At 41.8% G+C, this 15,628-nt stretch overlaps 1 pseudogene; it reads right to left on the minus strand.

Annotated features, from left to right (window-relative positions):
• Positions 1 to 509: 509 nt before the first annotated feature.
• On the minus strand, positions 510 to 2,163 carry LOC121485188 (annotated as a pseudogene).
• Between the last annotated feature and the right edge of the window lie 13,465 nt (positions 2,164 to 15,628).

Here is a 15,628-nt window from a genome sequence, read left to right on the forward strand (position 1 = left end):
AGATCCACAAGCTAAAAAAGGGAACTCTTTTGAGGGACGCCATCTCAGTGGCAACCCTGTCAAGTCCAGATTGCCTGACATACTGGGAACCATTTCATGGGGTCAGGTTCCAACAGGTCTCTGGATTTAAGGGTGTCAAGTCTATGTTGAAGGCAGAGAGGAAGAAGAGGACATAAAAAAATGAATTTTAGTTTTTCCACACCACCAAGGTGGCTCCTGTGTGTCAACATCAAGGAATCCCTCCTCCTAGGAGCCAAGAGGAAGTTTCTCAAAACTAGAAGGGGAAGGTGATTTTCCCTCTTGTTATCCATCTAGCTTTGGAGATATTCTATTAGTGACATGTGCCCTTCCCCCAAAACAAAAATGAAGTGTTCCGTGTGCTAACAACATAGCTCAAAAAAAAAAAAAAGTAAAACAAAATTCTGCATTTTTATAAAACTTGATAAAAAAAATAGTATTTCAAACTGTACAGTCACCAGAAGCACACAGTTATCAAAAATGCACACACTTCACTTGGCATCTCCAGCACCTTCAGCTTCTGTGCCTGGTCCATTTTGGCATCTCCCCTTTCTGCAGGGCTATTTCCATCCTTGCCAGCATCAGCTTTCCCCTTTTGCCTTTTGGGTACCTTCTCTCCCTTCTTTGCAGGGGCCTTTTTAGGCTTGGGCTCTGGCTTGGGAGGAGCAGGTTTAGCAGACAGCCTTGCAGCTCTTCTCTGTGTCTCATCCTTCACCTTGCCTTTATCTCCTGTAGCCTCCCCTTCAGCCCTTCTCTTGGGCATGGGGCCATGGCGGGGATGCAGGGGCCCGCGGGCTTTGGCCGGTCCGGGGCTCGTTCTCGCCTCCTCTTCTTCCCACTGCTCCAGTTAATTTGTATTAGATCTTTTGACAACGTGTTAGCTGATACAACTAAGAAGTGAGCAGGAGGGGTCCAGGTGCTGCCCTCCCGAGCGCTGGCTTCGCTCCTCTGCAGTCCTCTTAGTGCTCGGTTCCTTACGTAGGACTATCCTCGGCCACAGGGTGCAGCAGTTTTAGGCATGAGCATGTCTAGAGATGGGAGTGTCCATCCCAACCACTGTCTCCTTCCTAGGAGTGAAGAAAGATTTTTCTAGAAGTCCCGCAGAAGTCCCTAGTCAGGTGTTACTGGCAGAATGACCACCAGCTGCAGGCAAGGAGAAAGGGACCTCTGTATTGTTCTGTATCCATCAGGATATTTCCCTGATACTGGAGACACAATCCTGTCTCCAAAGTAAGTGAGGAAGGTGCAAATAAAAATGTATGTTCACCCAAAAACCTACATAAGAATGTTCATACCTGCTTTATTCATAACTGTCAAAAATTAGAAGCCATCAAGGTATCTTTTGATACATAAATGGGTCATAAACGGTGGCACAGTCGCACACTGAAACCTTATTCATCAATGAAGAAAATGGGAGCTCAAGCTATGGAAAGACCTGAAGGAACCCTACGTGCTTAATATTTTTTGGTGAAAGAAGCCAATCTGAGTAGATGATTGTAACAATGGGACATCCTGGAAAAAAACTGCATAGACATTAAATAGATCAGTGGTTCTATTTTTAGCTCTTTGAGGACCCTCCACACTGTCTCCCACAGTGGCTGCACCAGTTTGCATCCCCACCAACAGGGCAAGAGGGCTCCCCTCTCTCCACACCCTCGCCCACACTGTACCCTACTGTTTCCTGTGTGGTTGATGTTCGCCACTCTGACAGGCGTGAGGCAATACCTCGCTGTAGGTTTGACCCGTATTTCCCTGAGGATCCGTGACGATGAGCACTTTCCATGTGTCTGTTGGTCATCAGTATCCCTTCTCTGGAGAAATGTCTGTTCGTGTCTTCTACCCTTTTTTAAATTGGATTATTTGTTGTTGGGGTGTTGAGTTTTGTAGGCTCTTTATATGTTTGGAAACTATCTTTTATCAGATACGTCATTTGCAAATACCTTCTCCCATTCTGTACGTTGCCTTTTAGTTTTCTTGATTATTTCCCTTACTGTGCAGAAACTTTTTGTTGTGATGAAGTCCCAATAGTTATTTTTGCTTTCATTTCCCTTGTCAAAAGAGACATATCTAGACATAGCTAGTTGCTATGGCCGATGTCAAAAAGGGTACTGCCTGTTTCTCTTTTAGGATTTTTATGGTTTCAGGTCTCCCATTTAGGTCTTTAATCCATTCTGAATTTACTTTTGTGTATGGTGCAAAAAAGTGGTCCAGTTTCTTTTTTCCTTTCTTTTTTTCTTTTTTGCATGTTGCTGTCCAGTTTCCCCAGCACCTTTATCAAAGAGACTGTCTTTTTCCCCATTGGATATTATTTCTTGTTTTGTCAAAGATTATTTGACCATATAATTGTGGGTTCATTTCTGGGTTTTCTATTCTGTTCTATCAATCTATGTATCTATTTTTGTGCCAATACCATGCTGTCATGATAACTTTACAGTTTTGTAATATAACTTGACATCTGGACTGTGATGCTTCCAGATTTTTCTTTTTCAAGGTTACTCTGGCTATATGGAGTCTTTTGGGGGTTCCATACAAGTTTTAGGATCCAGCTATTACACTACCGGGTATTTAACCAAAGAATACAAAAATACTAATTCAAAGTCATACACGCACTCCAATGTTTATAGCAGCGCTATCTACAATAGCCGAGACATGGAAACAGCCCAAGTGTCTATTGATTGATGAATGGTTAAAGAAGATGTGGTGACCACGCACGCACACACACACATACACACACACACTACTTATCCATAAAATAGAATGAAATCTTGCTGGAGAGTATTATGCTACACAAAATAAGTCAGTCAGAGAAAGACAAACCCCATATGATTTTACTTATATGTGGAATTTAAGAAACAAAACAAATGAGCAAAGGGGAGAAAAGAGAGAGAGAGAGAAGCAAATTAAGAAGCAACTCTTAAGTATAGAGAATAAACTGGTGGTTACCAGAGGGAAGGTAGGGGGAGGGGGAAGGTAAATAGGCGAAGGGGATTAAGGAGTGCAGTTGTGAGGAGCACCAGGCCTTGTAATGAAGTGTTGAATCACTATATCGTTCACCTGAAACTATTACACTGTATGTTAACTCACTGGAATTTAAATAAATACTTAAAAAAACGATCAGTGGTTGTTGCCAGGGGGTGGAATGCTGGGGATTGAGGTGCAGCAAAACTATTCATCTGATAGTATTACAGTGGATACATGACGTCATCCACTGGTTAAAGCTGACTGTGTACAACACAAATGTAAACATTGATGCCAACTATGGATTTCAATTAATAATGACTTATCAACATTGGTCCAATATTGGTAAATATACCACACTAATGCAAGATGTTAATACCAGGGAAAACTGTGGGTAAGTGGGGGACTAGAGAGGGATGATATGGGAACTCTCCGTACTTCCCACTTAGTCTTTCTCTAACCCTAAAACTACTTGAAAAAATGTCTAGCAAAAGAAAATCAGAGTTTTGCCAGCAACAAATATAAGATGAGGAGAGTTGCACGAGTGGCTAATAGTGTCTACAATTGATGGTGGAAAGAACTCATGTTCTAGGGATCCCTGGGTGGTGCAGCGGTTCGGCGCGTGCCTTTGGCCCAGGGCGCGATCCTGGAGACCCGGGATCGAATCCCACATCGGGCTCCCGGTGCATGGAGCCTGCTTCTCCCTCTGCCTGTGTCTCTGCCTCTCTCTCTCTCTCTCTCTCTGTGACTATCATAAATAAATAATAATAAAAAAAAAGAACTCATGTTCTTTTTCAAACATACTGAATTTGAGATGTGAAGCATCACATGAATATGTTAAGTGACGGTTGGACGTGTACCTCTGACAATTAAAGGAAAGATATGGGCAAGATGTATGAAGCTGGGAGGCAAGGACTCAGGAATCCATGGAGATCCAGAAGATCTAGGGAGAGGAAGCGGGGGGGGGGGGGGGGGGGGAGGGGTCCCAGGACCAGATCTGAAGAATCAGCATATTTAGAGGTTGGACATAAAGGAGCTGATGTCAACAAAAGAGAAGGAGCAGAAAATGGGATTTCCAGGAAAACGTGGTATCAGGAAATACAAGAGAGGAGAGTATTTCAAGATACAGGTAGTGTTGATGTGTTTTTCAAATACAAACTGTGTTGACAACATGGTGACCTTGACAAGTGCTGCTTCTATAAATTGGTGGAGGAAAAACAGGTTTGAACAGTGAATGGAAAACCAGAAATTAAAGGGAGAATTCTAGTGAATTAAATTTTTCCTATTTTTCTGTAAAGGGATTATTTTGTGTCAACCTAGTGTCTTGCATACAAATTTGTCCCAGTCACCAAAGGAGTAAAATAAAACAAGAAGAGTAAGTTATGTGAGCATATGTATGCCAACACAACTCTGATAAAAGACGCTGGCACACTGGCCAAGCTTCTAACACGCCATAAAAGGCCCTGGTTCTCCGAGAGGTGCAGTTCCAGGAACTGAGGTCACCAACAAATCAGATTACCAAGGCCTCCTACCCAAGCACTCTTAGCCAGATTCCGACGTGGGATTTTAAGGAAGAATGCTTCCAGATTTCTAGAGCTTAAATAATTCAGTTAAAATGAATCCCTCTCATCCAGTATACACTTAGTAGAGAAAATAAGCAAGATAAAACATCAAACACGACATAAAAAGATAGATAATCGAATAGAATCTAGCACACACACACACAAGAACCTAGCAGACAAAAAGAAAGGTGAGTGAAGTGCAAGCACCAGCCCTGCTAGCCGCAGCACCCCCTCCGCCTCTCCCCACACCACGCACAGTGAGCAAGGCCCTTTAAGACAAAGTGGCTGTTGAGCTTCTCCTGGAAAAATCATCTGACAGTTGAGGCTGGGGAGGGGGTTCCATTCTTAGGAAACTCCAACTGTTTTCCTCAAAATCCAACAAAAAATCTCCTTGGCTAACCTCAGAAACCATAAATAAAATTTAATGTATAAGCACAGGCCTTTTTTGCCATCATTTCAGCTCCTTGTTTTACTTCAAAGGCAGGGTGTTGACCCAAGGGCAGGCCGTGAGTGGATGTGTGTGTTGGGGCGTCAGGGGCCAGGGAAATGGACAAAGTCCATTTGTACCTGATGTGCAGCATCAGGAGGGCCGCATCCACCGTGACCCAGGAGCCTGAGATTAGAGGAGGGGGTGGAAACAAGACATTTGGATGGAAGTATCTGCTTCAGGAATATTTCGGAATTATTCAAATATAACCAGGTGTCAAAGATATTTCAGGGTTCCTTTTAGAAATGAAGGAGACACTAGAGCTTATTGAGATAGAAAAAATAACCTACCTAAAAGGCTGAAGACCAGAGTTTGCTTTCCTTCACTTAGATGTCTGATTTCAGGTAAATCATGTAAACTCTCTGAGCCTCCTTTGCCTCATTCGTTAATAATAATAATAATAATAATAATACCCCTCTTCTGTGCCACCCAGAGCCTTTGATTTTTTTCATCCTTTCCCTTTTTTTTCCTACATTATATTGAACAAGTAACTCTGCCCTTTTTTCCCCACTGATTCTACAGTTATACTTCCTACTTTTATTCTCTTAATTTTTTTTAATTTAAGATTCTTTTTTAATTTTTTTTTTTTTTTTTTTTTTTTTTTTTTTTTTTTTTTTACAGAGAGAGAGAGCCCACGTGAGCAGAGCTGGGGAGGGACAGAGGGAGAAGAGAGAGAATTTTAAGCAGGTTGCACACCCACTGCAGAGCCCGATGTCGGCTTGATCTCATGATCTTGAGAAAGATTAATTCCTTAACCTTAAAGATATTCAGCTTAAACTCTAAATTCGATTTGATTTTTTTAAAAAAGTATCAACAAACTTAAAATGCTTCACCCTTATCCTTTCCTTCTTATATGTTATTTTTTTTTTTAATTTTTTTTTTTTTTTTTTTTTTTATTATAGTCACAGAGAGAGAGAGAGAGAGGCAGAGACACAGGCAGAGGGAGAAGCAGGCTCCATGCACCGGGAGCCCGACCTGGGATTCGATCCGGGGTCTCCGGGATCGCGCCCTGGGCCAAAGGCAGGCGCCAAACCGCTGCGCCACCCAGGGATCCCTTATATGTTATTTTTATATTGTGTTCAAGTTCCACTTTGCTTCCAAACACACCCAAATTGGGTTTTTTGTTGTTTTGTGGGATTTTTAAAATTTTTTATTTTTTTAAATATTTATTTCTTTGAGAGAAGAGAGAGTGTGCACACGTGCACACGAGTTGGGAGAGGGACAGAGGGAATCCCAAACAGAATCCCCGCTGAGTGCGAAGCCCAACCCATGGTTCGATCCCACAACCCAGAGATCACAACCTGAGCCGAAACCAAGAGTCCCACACTCAATCAGCTGAAACACTCAGGTGCCCCCGGGTTGATTTTTTTCTTTTTAATTCCTGTTTTCAGCTTAAAAACTTTTCTTGCTTACCATTTCTTCCTGGATTCTATCTCTTCCTTCTGAATTCTTCTGTTTTTCTTGCCAAGAAGTATTATTTAAGTAGCTCATATACTGAGAGTCAACCTTTTCACTTTTAAATGTCTAGAAATGCATTTGTTTCCCTCTTGGTATGGAATGCTAGAAGTCTAAATTAATATTTTTCCGTAGCACATGGAAGATAAAATTTCACTGTCCTCCTGTATCAATTGTCACTGACAAAAAATACCCCCCCAAAAAAACAAAACAACTAATAAGTAACAAAATAGTAGTAACTATATACCTATCAGTAATTACTTTGAATGTAAGTGGACTAAATTCTCTAATCAAAAGACATAGGGTGACTTGATGGCTAAAAGGCAAGACTCATTTATTTTTTTAAAAGATTTTATTTATTTGAGAGAAAGAGAGTACAAGCCAGGGGAGGGGCAGAGGGAGAGAGAGTAGTGAATCCCCTGCTGAGCAGGGAGCCCAATGCAGGACTGGATCACAGGATCCTGGGATCATGATCTAAGCCAAAGGCAGACGCTTAACCAACTGAGCCACTCAGGTGCCCCAAGACCCGTTTATATGCTGCCTACAAGAGACTCATTTTAGAACTAAAGACACCTGCAGATTGAAAGTGAGGGAATGGAGAAACATTTATCATGCAAATGGAAATGAAAAGAAAGCCAGAAAAAAAAAAAAAAAAGAAAAGAAAGCCAGATGGCAATAATTACATCAGAAAAAATAGATTATAAAACACAGGTTGTAATGAGACAAAGCAGTAAACCATGCAATTATAAAGGGAACAATCCAATAAGAAAACATAACAATTATAAATATTTATGCACCCAACATACAAACACCCAAATACATAAAGCAAGTATTAATGGACATAAAGGAAGAAATCAGTAGTAATACAACAATACTGGAGGATTTAACAACCCACTTACATCAATGGATAGGTCATGTAGCTAGAAGATCAACAAGGAAACAGTGACGTTGAATGACACATTGGACCAGATGGATCTAATAAATATATTCAGAACATTTCATCCCAACACATTAGAATGAATACACATTCTTTTCAAGTGCACATGGAACAGTCTCCAAAACAGATCATCGGTTAGGCCACAAAACAAGTCTCAACAAATTCAAACAGACTGAAATTATGGCATGCGCTTTTTCCAACCACAATGATATGAAACTAGAAATCAATTACAAGAAAAAAATCTGGGAAGAGTACAAATACACAGAGGTTAAATAAATGCTACTAACCAATGAATGGGTCAACCAAAAAAATCAAACATGAAATCAAAAAATACATGAAGACAAATGAAAATGAAAACACAACAGACCAAAATCTTTGGATGCAGCAAAAGTAGTTCTAAGAGGGAACTTTGTAACAATCAGGCCTACTTCAAGAAATGAGAAAAATCTCAAATAAACAACCTAACCTTACACCTAAAGGAGCTAGGAAAAGAATAAACAAAACCTAGAGCTAGTAGAAGGAAGAAAATAAAAAAAATAAAAAAGGAAGAAAATAATAAGATTAGAGCAGAAATAAATCATATATAAACTTGAAAAATAATAGAACAGATCAATGAAACCAAGAGGTGGTTCTTCGAAAGGATCAACGAAGTTGATAAATCTCTAGCCAGATTCATCAAAGAGAGAGAGAGAGAGAGAGAGAGAGGACTGAAATAAACTCAGAAATGAAAGAAGAGAAACAACAACTGACACCACAGAAATATACATGATTTTAAAAGGATATTATGAAAATTATATGACAACAAATTGAACAACCTAGTAGAAATGGATAAATTCCTAAAAACATACATCCTACCAAAACTGAAATCAGAAAGAAATAGAAATTTAAATAGACTAACAGCAATGAAATTGAATTATTAATCCAAATAATCCCAACAAAACAAAAGTTCAGGACCAGATGGCTTCACAGGTTAAAGAGGTTCTTCAACCATTTAAAGAAGAGTTCATGAAAACTTCCAAATTCATTCTATGAAGCCAACATTACCCTGATACCAAAACCAGATAAAGATACCACAAAAAAAGAGAACTGTAGGCCTGTTTCTCTGATGAACATAGACACAAAAATCCTCAACCAAATATTAGCAACCCAAACCAACAATACATTAAAAAAAAAAATCACTCACCGCAATTAAGAGGGATTTATTCTTGGGATGTAGGGTGGTTCAATATTCACAAATCAATCAACATGACACATCACATCAAAGAGAAAGGATAAAAACCATATGATCATTTCAGTAGATGCAGAAAAAGCACTTGATGAAGTACAACTTCCATTCATGATAAAAATTCTCAACAAAGAAGTTTTAGAGGGAATATACCTCAACACAATAAAGGCCGTATATGAAAAACCCACATCTGGGATCCCTGGGTGGCTCAGCGGTTTAGCGCTGCCTTTGGCCCAGGGCGTGATCCTGGGGTCCCAAGATCAAGTCCCATGTTAGGCTCCCTGCGTGGAGCCTGCTTCTCCGAACTCTGCCTGTGTCTCTGCCTCTCTCTCTGTCTCTGTCTCTCTCTCTCATGAACAAATAAAATAAAAATCTTTAAAAAAAAAAAAAGAAAGAAAGAAAAACCCACATCTAATGATAAACTCAATGGTGAAAAGCTGATAACTTTTCCACTAAGGTCAGGAGGAAGACAGGATGTCCACTCTCACCACTTCTACTCTACATAGTACTGGAAGTCTTAGACCACAACAATCAGACGAGAAAGAGGAATAAAAGACATCCAAGTTTATAAGGAAGAAGTAAAACTTTCACTTCATGTGGATGACATGTTATTTCATACAGAAAATCGGAAGGAAGGAAATGAACAAACCCAAAAGACCAACAAAAAACTACTAGAGCTGATAAAGGAATCCAGTAAGGCTGCAGGATACAAAAATCAATGTACAGAAATCCCTTGCATTCCTACCCACTAAAACTGAAGTATCCAAAAGAGAAAGTAAGAAACAGGCCCAGTTACAAGTGCACCAAAAATAATAAAATGCCTAGGAATAACTTCACCCAGGAGGAATAAGACCTGGACTCCAGAAACTATAAAATATTGATGAAAGAAACTGAAGATGACAAGAAGAAATGCAAAGATGTCCCATGCTCGTAGATTAGGCAAACAAATATTGTTAAAATGTCCATACTTCCCAACGCAACCTACAGATTTCATGCAATCCCTATCAAAATACCAGCAGCATTTTTCACAGATCTAAAACAATTCTAAAATTTGTATGAAACCGCAGAAGACCCCGGTAGCCAAAGCACAGAGCTGGAGGCATCGCTCCACCGCATGTCACAGAGCGTTGGTAACCAGGTCAGAGACACAGATCCCGGATGATTTCACCTCAGATGGGGAATATTTAAGAAAGAAAGAAAACTCCAAAATCCCAGACTCTTAAATACAGAGAAATGATTGTCAGAGGGGAGCTGGGGGTGAGGCAGGTCAAGGGGGTTGAGAGGATACTTCCCACGAAGAGCATTGCGCAATGCGTAGAATTGTTAAATCATACTGTGCCCCGGAAGCTTCCAGAACGCTGCTCGCTAGCGATGCTTGAATAAGAACTACAGGCAAACGGGAAAGCGTGTTTTACTCCCTCTATAGCGAGGGCTATAGAGTATTTTCCTCTCATGAAACAACCCCTGGCCTTGCCCTTCTGTGACGCGATGCTGGGTATTTTGTCAGTGGTAGGAAAGTATTCCTGGGAGCTGTTCCCAGCCTAGGGCACCCATGGTAACCGAGCTACACGGGTGACTTACTGAACACGCCCCCCAACATCCCACTGGACACAAACCGAAATACCTCCAGGCCAACTTTCCCAAGGAGATGCACAGCCATCCCAAGTCTCCCCACCCCATGGACTATGTGACAGGGACCCAGAGGAATGGAGACAGTGGTCAACCAACGGTAGTTTAAAATCCTGCTTTTACAAATTTTATAGAAACTTATGACAATATGAATACATTACTCACAGGAGACCTGGTTCTTCTGTGCAAGGAAAGGGCCTACACATCGTTGTTTCGGTATAAATCTGAGAGTCCACGTGTTTCCTGTTTCTTTATTTCCTCCCACCGTATTCTGATTTCTTCACTTCTATTTTGCATTTCATCAGTTATCTGTTCATTGGAGTTATCCCATCCCTCCACTTTTTCATTTCAATGATACTACTTCCATTTCTAAAATTTCTATTTTGTTTTTATGCCTCCCCCTAATTTTATTTTTTAAAAGATTTTATTTATTTATTTATTTATTTATTTATTTATTTATTTATTTATTTATTTATTTAAGAGAGAGAAGAGAGAACATGAGAGGAGAGAGAGGGAAATAGAGAGAATCTGAAGTAGACTCCAAGCTGACCTCAGGAGCCTGACATGGGGCTGGATCTCACCACCCTGAGATCATGACCTGAGCTGAAACCGAATCAGACACTTAACTGAATCACCCAAGTGCCCCATTTTCCTAATTTAAAATAATAATAATACCTTATGGTTGTCTTATGCATTTAATTTCTTCTTCTGTATCTCTAAGCATTTAAAGATACTTACATCTTAATTTATTCTAAATTTCCCTATCATCTCTAATTCCTCGAGAGGGAATGCTCCCAATTTTTGTGCCACTGAACAATCTCAGGACAGTGGGGCACCTGGTGTGCTCTGTGGTTCTTGACTGTGTGTCAAACTCTCACATGATAGGCTCCTGTGCCCTGGCTTGTGGAGGCCTCCCTGGGAGGCGGTTCTGTTAACGTCTGTGAACAGAGCTCAGGGCTCACGCGACCACCTACGGGGCCTAGAGCCTCAAGGGCCACCTCTGCGCTGGTACTGGAACCCCCCCCCCACCTTGTTGCAGGTGAATGCGGCACAATTGGATCATTTTAGCAAATCGCCAGTTGGGGGGTGAAGGTGGCCATCTTCCTGCGGGCTGGGACACGTGGCCACCGACACCACACGTGGACACAAGCATGTGCTCGCCTCATGCATGTAACCTCGAGGGCAGACGGCCCAGCACAAGAAAGCAAGTCTTGAACCAAATTCTGCTCCCCAGCCTCCCCACAAAGAAGGCAGCACACGTTTGCTAACAACCAAGTACAAAAGTAGTTACGTGCTTGTGGTCTCCGCCTACGGCTCCTGCACGAAAAGCTTGCTGCAACTTAGAGACAATATTTTCATGGCAGAAGTACCTAGACTCAGTCACGTGAGACAACTGGACCCCCATGAGCGGGGCGGTGGGTGGGCTTCCCCAAGACTGATGGGTCACTGGCTTCCAACACTGCGATGACCGCAGAAGTCTCCTGGGCCGCCCAGAGTCTTGCACTTTGTCCCTGCACAGTGTTCCTAAGCAAACACATCTACCTGGAACATGATTCATTTTGCCAATTAAGAAATTGTCTCTAACGTCGCTTAAACTAATAACCCTTCTGGTGAAGACTCTGATAATATTTGAAATGCTAAGCACCCGCCTGGAACAGTATGGATTCTGGATGAAGGTGCTTCAAATTTCGACAAACCGCATCGGTTCTCTGCGTGCATTGACTGTAGTCTCCAAATTGCAGCAAAGTGCCTGGAAAGGTGGTCATCGGCAGCCCCTAGGACCCCACTCCACCAGCACCCCGACCACTTTCAGCCCAAGAGTTCCGATGTCCAGTGCTCCTCTTAATCATGGTGTGCAGAACCAAATGGCCCGATGGGAGGAAACATAATCAAGGAAAACAGGACTCTCAACCACCGAGATAGACATTCTAATTCCGTTTACACGATTGCAAAGATTTTTAGCAGCTATTTAGCTGATGTTGACATTTTAAGCACTTAATGCAGTTTTTACACAGGTACATAGCACTCAAAGGCCGGCCCCTCTATACTGCACTTGTAGGATCCATCTTTCATAGCTAAATTTCAGGTTTATATGTATTCTTTTTACATTTAATCTTACAACCTTCTCTACATAATATCCATGGAGTTTTTTTTTTTTTTTAGAATATTCATTCTGCCATCTGGGTGAACAGATGGATGGATGGATAAAACATCTAACATTACTCCACTCAGTAGACCATGTTTTACAGTCAGCAATGCTGTCCTAAAATTATTTCAAGCTCTGGATCCTGCTTCTATTATTTCCCTGTCATTGCCCCACTTTCTCTCTCTCTTTTTATTTATTTATTTACTTTTTTTTTTTTTTTTGGTTATTAAAAGTAGTCACCACTAGTAGCCGAGAAAACTGCAACTGAAGAGAAAAGCTTACCATGAAGAAATAGTAATTTATGAAGTAGTAGCCTGGGGGCCTGGATTATTACAGGCTCCCAGTGAGCCTACCTCCCTTTGGGGGAGCAGCTCATGCAGCAGGAGAAGCTGAGCCAGTCCATTTCTGATTCTGCGTCCTCTCCTGGTACAGGGTGTGCTATAACCAACTCTGCTAAGGGATCGAGTTTCATGGAACATGTAATGATATCACAGCGGGACTTGAACAAACAACTATCAGAGGTAGCTAGGGAGAGCAAACAGTTATGGAAAAGTCAAGGATCGGAGAGACGCGGCTCCTAAGGCAGAAAACGCTTCCTGTGTAGCCTTGAGTCTAGGGAAACATAAATACAATGGTCTATTGTACGACTGTCCGATAGTAATGGACTTTGGTCACTACCAGCCAGGGACTATGTGTACCAGGCAATTTTAAAAATAACTCAGCTGATTCTTAGTCCCTGAACCCATCCTGCTAAATAATAATAGTAGTAATAATAATAATTTCGAGTCTTGCATACAGTAAGCTTTTTAAAAATCAGCACATTCTAATTCGTAGCAAAATAAAATGTGATAAGGGATACAGTATCAGATTACTCATCACTCAAAAGCTCTTGAGGATTAGCGTTATCCTGCTGGATATCTGAGATTACAGTTTCTGTTAAATGAATTATCTCCCTAGAGATGAGTTGAACAGGTGCTAAAGACTTCATTTTTTTTATGCAATGATTTTTTTTTTCTCGAGACTTTAAGGTCTCCTGTGTGTACATTTAAACTCTATAATTAGTCATATTTCCTATTACGTAATTGCTCTAAATAAAAAAATAGCTATAAAACCTACCAGAGTCCTCTTTTTGTTGTCTTTACTCCTGTGGATGTCCCTTCCATGTCTCCAAAACCTTCCCTCTTCCACGCTTTCCTTTCATTTCCTTTTCATTTCACATTCATTTATTCATATAAGGAAAATTTGTTGTTTCAGAATGAGAAAAGAAATCATTACAGGTTTAAAGAATGCTCACAAAGCCACAAACATCAGAAAATAAAATTACTATTAACTGGCAACAAGGTCGTCATTTTTTGTCGTTGTTGTTTTCTTCATTTTGATTGCCTTTTTTCATAGAATCTATATATAAATTAAAATTTATCATGCTTTTCAGTGCTAAAGACCACCATTTTTCCATTGCTATGTGCTGATTATTTTTGCACGACTCCCTTATGGGTTCTCGTTCATGTTTGAAAGGTGCCAGTCAAGTTCTCTTCTAAGCAAAAAGGAAATTACTTCTTCTGCCGTCGTTCTGGGTTATCTTCATCATCCTCTTCAGGAGTAAGTAGTGCAAGCAAAGGGGCCGAACAAGTCAATCATCGTGTGCAGACCAGAGGATCCCAATTCACATGGCTCGAGCAGCTCCAGTTCTGACAGCCCCCTACCGAGCCCTCCCAGGGCATGGTGTTACCTGGTGCCTGAGCCATGGGGCCTCCTGCTGTAGCCAACATCTGCCCATGCAGGTTTCTTATCGGGGTGGTAACTACTGTCGTGCCCTGTCCTGCGGGCATATGAATATACTGGAGCGGGAGCACAGAGAGGAGGCTCTTCAGCTCAGAAAATGACGACCCAGCAAATCCACCACATCTGCCAAAGAAGTAGTCTCTTCCTCAAGTAGATGAAGAAGTACAGGTTCTGGTTTGATTCCAATTGACGAGAGTCCTCTTAAAAAGGCTAGATTTCAGGTTTTCTGTGTCAACGCTGAGTGCCTTTTTCTTTTGTGTTGTTTGTTAAGAAATATACGCAGAAGACAAATAAATACGAAAACTGTGCTGACCTAAATAACTACCCGCCTCGTCTTCTCAGATGTAATTTGAAGGAGCTGATAAAGAAACTAGAGTCCCTGAGAGGCCTCCATGTAATTACAAAGGAAACACTCCAGAAAGCTAAAATGGCAAGTATATTTAAGGTAATTCCCTGTGAATAGACTTTGGCTGCCACCATCCATTTTATTATTGCTTTTCTAAATTGCTTTCTCGCCGCTCTCTACCAGAGTCTCAGATCAGTCTCCAGGCATTGTTGTGAGGGCTTGTCCAAAGTAATGACACCTGGCACAGAGCTGTAATTGTTTTATGTGCAGGGCATGGTGGGCTGTGCACTAAGTCTTTTTCTTCATTAAGAGACTTTGAATCTCATAGTAGGCTCGAAGCACAAGAGAGGGCACCATGCAGCAAACGTTTTTAGTCTAAATAGGATTTTCTCCAGAAAGCAAGGAGCACAGGGTCTCCCTCATTCAGAGAATGAGAGGTGATAGGGAGACATCTAGAGCACAATGTGAGTTATCGATTTATTACCTCTCAGCTCCAAATCCACGTGTCCTTCCATGCTCTGCAATAACAGAGCTAAGTTCTGCAAATCTCTCTCCATTGCCAGTTGGCCCAACATCTGATGGCCCAGAGAGGGACCTCGGATGAGCGAGAGGTCTCTCTGCCTGGCCTGCAGTACTGAGCTTGTAGGGCCCCTGCAGAGTGTGCGATTTTCTCAGCAACACCTCTCGGCCAGCGGCACGTGACCCCTATTTATGGCAGCTTGCCCCACACACCCCTTTCAGTAGCATCCATGATAGTGTGTTTCACTGGGACTGGACTCTCAGCAACCCCCTCCCCTGGAGCAGTGTCCCAGGGGGAGCCACTGCTTAGCACCTCTCCGTAAACAGTTCCCCTCCACACACCCCTGGGTAGACTTCAGAGAAGAGGGCTGGTGGACATGGCTTCTCCCCTCAACCAGCCTTCCCAGACCACTTCAATCTGCAGAGTCCCGAGGCACCTCCATGAGGACGGCGTCTCCCAGCACTCCAGGGGAATATTTCTTGTGCACCTCGCATATCCAGTGAGACTCTGCTGTGCCCTCTCCTGGAGGGTCCGCATCTCCACTTCAGGGCCAGGGCTGATGG

The sequence above is a fragment of the Vulpes lagopus genome, chromosome 2, assembly GCF_018345385.1.
Source record: "Vulpes lagopus strain Blue_001 chromosome 2, ASM1834538v1, whole genome shotgun sequence".
In the NCBI taxonomy this organism is placed as follows: Eukaryota; Metazoa; Chordata; class Mammalia; order Carnivora; family Canidae; genus Vulpes; species Vulpes lagopus.